This window comes from Pteropus vampyrus, unplaced genomic scaffold, assembly GCF_000151845.1.
Source record: "Pteropus vampyrus isolate Shadow unplaced genomic scaffold, Pvam_2.0 Scaffold268, whole genome shotgun sequence".
NCBI classification, from domain to species: Eukaryota; Metazoa; Chordata; class Mammalia; order Chiroptera; family Pteropodidae; genus Pteropus; species Pteropus vampyrus.
Window position 1 is genome coordinate 121,473 of NW_011889049.1, and position 5,693 is coordinate 127,165.

General features: G+C 56.7%; 1 protein-coding gene across 2 annotated transcripts in view; it reads left to right on the forward strand.

Moving 5' to 3' along the window:
- Positions 1-5,693, forward strand: part of DEGS2 (delta 4-desaturase, sphingolipid 2) — an 11,469-nt gene that overhangs the window by 1,132 nt on the left and 4,644 nt on the right. The window contains exon 1 of one of the 2 annotated variants that reach the window (XM_023520481.1): positions 3,208-3,294. The exons of the other annotated variant lie outside the window; for it this stretch is intronic. The gene's annotated coding sequence lies outside the window, so the exon portion shown is untranslated. Of the gene's footprint in view, positions 1-3,207; positions 3,295-5,693 lie in introns of those variants that run through there. 2 annotated transcript variants of the gene reach the window in all.

Below are 5,693 nucleotides of genomic sequence, written 5' to 3' on the forward strand. Positions count from 1 at the left end.
TTGCTTGTTGATTGTTAGAGTTCTTTATTTAGGCTGCTTTTAACCCTTTGTCTTCTATGTTGCAAGTAATTTTCTTCTTTATAATTAGTTTTTTGTTATCACAGAAACTTTTTAAAATGCATTTGAGTCTATTGGCTTTTTTCTTTAGAGTTTTCCCTTTGGTGTCTCCATGCTCCAACCTAAGGCCTGGAAATATGCATCCTATGATTTTTAAACCTTTCAGACACTGGATGTATTGAGTGGTTGGTCCATGACTGTATCCGGCTGTAGCCGGGGGAGAAGGGGCTGGAGGCACTTGGGTGGGTTTGTGACTTTTGTGGTTTCCTCCTGTGAGGTGAGCAATAACCCAGCATTATTTGTGATCTCACCTGTGGCAGCAACCTCTGCACCTGTGAATTTCCGGGGAGGGGAGGGGAGGGGGGTGGAGGGTGGGGTCTTGGTGATCATTTGCTCCTCCCTCCCACCAGAGGGCAGGCATCTCGGCCGCTGCCGCCTGGCAGGGTCCAAGGCAGGGCTGCGTTTCATCCCCCTCCCCTTGCCGTCCCCTACCTTCCCCTTACTAGACTCGCTGGGCACCTGGCCCCGGGTGGAAAAGTCTGGGAAACATACCATGGCCCACGGAGCTTCCTGGAGGGATGCATACACTCTGGCCTGCAGCCTCACTTTTCCCGTCTGCAAAACGGGCACAGTCACCCTTGTCTAGCATGGGCATGAGGATGAAAGGCAAGCTTGGAAGGGAAGGTGTCCAGAGGGGTACCCAGAGCCCAGGACACGGAGAGGGATCTCTCTAAAGAGAGAAGCCACAGGACTTGGGCCAGGCTGCGGACCAAACAAATTCCCAAGGGCCGATTCTCCAGGGAGCCTGGCTCATTCCCATTTCCACCGGGTGCTGTGAGTTCCTCCCCATGCATCCAGTTTGGAGAGGGCGAACTTGGAACGTACCATTCTCCCTCCCTCCTTGGCATTTGCTCACCTGCCTGAGTGTCTTTCCCCTTGCTCTGCTCAGTGGCACTCGCTGAGGTCCACCTCCTGTGGGAAGCCCCCCCTGCTGCCCTTGCAGACCCTGCTGGGCGAGGCGGCTCCTCTGGAATTTTCCCTCGGTGGCTCCCACCCATTGGCTTCTCTGTCTGGGGCAGGCTGCAGGGTCCAGGGCTGGGGTCCTAAGCCGGCCTCCCTGGTGAAGCCCTCAGCACTCACTCATTAGCCGTGTGACCTCAGGCAAGTCGATACATAGATGAGCAAATTGAGGCTGGTGGAGTTAAAAGGGGTTAATTGTAGCGCTTCCTGTATGGGTTGCGCAGATGAAATGAGGCAGTGTTAAGTGCTTAGTAACATGAGCCTCGTGATAACTATTACCTCCTGCAGGCAGGCCCTTGTTCTCTCTCCGAGGGCAGGAAATGGCTTCCGGCCTCCATTCCCAGCCTGAGAGAAATCCTACCTGTGACTGCCAACCAGAAGAATGGAATGCAGAGAGGGGAGGCACGTTGCCTAGGGCCACACAGCTCTGAGACCCGCAGAGGCCAGGCTGGCGTTTGTGCGAACTCCTGGTGAGGATGTGCCGCGGCCCCACCCAGGTGGCTGCTGTGCTCCTGCCAAGCTGCTGGAGGCCAGTGGATGCTCAATAAAGATCCTTAACTTGGAGTCAGGGTCCAGAAAGTTCTCGCGGAGGGTTGGCTGCAAGTTCTTTGGGCAGTACCAAAGTCCATCTGCAGCTCATGCCTGCATGGGGAGTGTGGGGTCCTACGGCAGCCTCTAAGAGCCATGTCTCCCAGGCCAGGTGCTTCCTATATCGCAAGGGCGGGAACAGATCCAACAGGAGTTTGGTGCCATCGAGACCAGAGTCCAAGCCAGGCGTGGCCGTGCTCTAAGAAGCAGGCTTTGGATTTGTCTTTTCAAAAACAAATACCTTTGTGATTTCGTTTGTTTTTGTTCTTATGAAAATAGGGCTCATACATGTTTTAAAAAAGTTCAAATAATTAAAGGAAAACAAAAGAGGAAAACAAGGAAGTAAGACTCTTGGCAGTGGCTGGGTTTTTTTGTCTAGGAAAGGCCCTGGCTGGGGCTCTCTCAGTGGCAAGTGGGAAAATCCAGAACAGAACAGACCAAGCTGACGCTACAGAGGATTTGCGGACTCTCTTCGTCCAGCCTCAGAGACGCAGCTCCAGGTGAGAGCACTCACTGCCTGAGGCCCTCATCCCAGCTGCAGTCAGCATGGAGGCCCCGCCCCCCTCTACCAGGTGGGCTGCCGGCAGTGCCAGGCCTGTGTCCACCTGGCTGGGAGATCCCACAGAAGACAGAGGGGTGCCTCCCTACCCTCCTGCCCTGAGTGGCGTGCCCTCCCCTGGAGCCAGCTAATCACTGACCAGAGCTGTAAGTCCCGCGATTGGCGAGTGGGCAGGGTCAGTGACGGGCAGGGTCAGTGACTGGCATGGTGAGGGCAGAGAGAAGGAAGGCAGCTCTCCAAGAGAGGGAAGGGAGGCCAGGGTCTTAGGTTGGGTGGGGCTGGGTGAGGGGTGTTGAGTGCTTAGGCTCACAGCTGCACAGACACTGGGTGATCCCTAAGGGGTCACCCCGGGGCCCTGTCTGACCTGATTATGTCTTCCATGCTCGAATCCTCTGAGGACTGGCCTTGCTAAAACCCCACTCTCTGCCCCGGCCTCCTGGGCACGCCCAGGCTCTGGCCCCCACCGGATCTCCTTACTTTTCGCTCTGTAGCCACTGCGTGGAATGCAGCCCCATTTCCTACGTCATGGCTTTTGCGAATGCTCTTCCCTCTAAATTCTTTCCCCTGCTCCTCATCTACCGAACTCCTGTGGGTCCTTCGGGTCTCCGCCTAAGTGTCCTTTTTCCAGAAACACTCTCTCCCCCTCCCCCCACACACACATTGCATGCCAGTTTGATGTTAAAGGATCGAATCTCCAGAGGGGACCAAAAACCCTGATCTGTAAACATTTCCATCATGGCCAACCTAGTGACCAACGTGTGTCATCGCTGAGCATGAATTTGAGAAGAGGGGAGCATATTGCGTGCTTGCTGGCCTGCTGGCAGGTGTGACTTGATGAAGACAGAGCCCCCCCATCCCCCGTTCCCCCTCCCAGCCCCCACCAAGCCCCGCCCTCCTCCGTGCTCCTGCAGGGGCCGGCCCTTTTACCCAGAGGCCTTTGCCCTACCAGTCATCTGCCTTGTTTCGTGGGGTGATTGCTTTAACCCGCTGGCCCCCCCGCCTCCGAGTTCCCCCTAGGGCAGGGCCAGGCCCCCCTTCTTGGCAGCAGCTCCCGCTCCGGATCCCCGGAGGTGAGACGTGCCCTGGGCAGCGGGCTTGGACGCTGGGCGCGCAGCCTCAGCCCGGCGTGCAGGTTTCACCCTTGCTGAGTGGAGAGCTGTTCTAGGTGGCATTTCTAAGCCGCTTTTCCTTCCTTGATCTTCCTGCTTGTCTTGTGAATTTTCTGCTCATGCCCTTGGTTCCTCTCCATCGGAGCTGTCCTTTTTCTTGATTTGCGAGAGCTCTGTGTGTGTGACTTGTGGCAGCCCCGCCTTGGCCACAGGTGACCTTCCCCGGGCTGCCCTTCGTTTTCCCGTTTGAGTCCTTTTTTCTGTCCTTTCTCTTCTTCCCTCAGGACCCTGACTCAGTGCTTCCCCGTCTGAGCCTCTGTTCTCCCCTTCTCTCTACGCAGGACCTGAACAGAGCCACCACCTGTCCTCAGGTGCCTGACACATGGCTCGAGGCAGGTGCCAGCTCACATGTCCCTTTCCAGCCTCCGTATTGATGGGCGTGCTGTGTCTCCCGCCTGGCTTCTTATTCCCTGTTCTGTAATTTGTAACCGCTTTTACGAGGCATGATTTACATGTCGTAAAATTCAGTAATTTTAAAGGCACAGTCCAACAACTTTTAGTGAAGTTACATAATCCGATTTAGAGTATTTCCATTACCTGACAAAGATCCCTCTGACCACATGGTCACTGCACAGCCCCACCCCGTGTTCTCATACCCAAACCCTTTATCCTGTGAGTTTTAGCTGGGCTACCACGGGACGTCGTGTGTGTGTGCTTCTCTCAGCACGTTCTAGCTGGGACACACTGTGCCCCCGCTCAGCCTGGAACCCCTCCCATCTCTGTGATCTGGGGCCTGGCTTTCACAGACCTTCTGCAAATATTTGTCAATGAACAAAAAGCAGTTTTAGAGGCAGAGAACAGTGACTCCTGAAGGCACTTTGGGCCACTTTCCATTTTCTGTGTTGAACCAGGTCCGCAAAGTGCCTCCCACAGTGACCAGACAGGGCTAGGCTTGTCTTTTGGCTCCAGAACTGAAAAAGTGGGTGGACAGACTGAGCTGTGGGAGGGCGGCTAACCAAGGTCAGGGCCAGCCTGCGAGGAAGCCTTTCAGGAAGGGGGATTAGGAGGCTTTGAGTGCTTTTGTTAGGAGCAGTGGCAGAGGGAAGGTTACACGGCTGTGGGTGGGGAGAGGTGGGCAGAGGAAGCTGGGCCGCTGGCGTCCCGCACGGCAGCTCGTGTGTGACAGGGTCGGCTGGGAGCTGGGAAGCAGGTGTGAGGTGGACTGTTTGAGACTTCGGAGCACTCGCGTGAAGAAAGGCGGTGACAAAGACTTTCCCTACCCCCCAGGCAGGGAGACTGGCCTGCGCCGGCGTTCGAACTCCCTGGGGGACTGCTGAGTGTTCGGTCCTGGACGGTGCCAGGCCTGGCGCATGGAAGAGGCCAGGGTGCAAGTGAGGAGAAGCCCCCATGCTCCTGGGAGCCTTGCTGGGGACCAGGGGGAGGTGACTTCATGGCCAGCCGTTTCTGGCCAGAGCTGGTGGAAGGCCTGTGGCTGGGAGGAGGGAAAATGTCTATTCAAGCCTTTTGCCCATTTTTGAACTGGGTTGACCACCTTTTGTCTGAGTTGTAGATCTTCACGTATTCTGGATTCGAGATCCTTATCCAGAGCTGGGTTGTGGACTTGCTCTGAGAGCTACACCCTCCTAGCCCCCCAGGGACCGCACCCTGTGGCTGGCCGAGTGAGGCCCAGGTTTAAATCTTGCCCCTTGGCTTGCTCCCTCTTCCTCACTCGCCCCGTGACCACCGCGTTTGAGGATCGGATTGGCTGGTGTCCTTGGCCAGGTGCAGGCGCTGGGCTCCAAGAGGCCTCTGCCAGCTGCCAGTGGGCAGGGAGGGATTCAGACCCATTGGCCACTGCCAGGCTGTCCCGAAAGCTGTGTGGAGCCAGCTCTTGTAGCTGCCCGATCAGGCGAAGGCTTGGTGGCAGTGCCGGTACGTGGACAGCTGCCTGACGGATTCTGTTGGCTTCTCGGGCAGAGGTGACCTGTGGTTCCAGGATGCAGGGACCCCAACTGTCCCCAGCATCTCCCAGCAGACATGGGCTGTCCAACAGTTCAGGGGCCGGAATATTCAGAGGGGACACACACTGAGGCACAGCACACCTTGCCACCTCATGCTGGGACACCAAGGCCCCCAGAAGGTGGCCGCACAGCAAGATCGAGACTGACCCTGAAGCCAGAGCCCGGGCGGCAGCTGGGGCAGCAGGGCTCTGAGCCTGAGTCTCCCCTCTGACGGGCGCAGTGCCTCTGCCCATGTTGCATACCCCCAGGGACAGGCAGCTCACCACCTCTGAAATAGCCTGTTCCCTGGGAGACTTTGACAGGGCGCTGCAGCCAGATACCCTCTTTTATCTCTAGTCA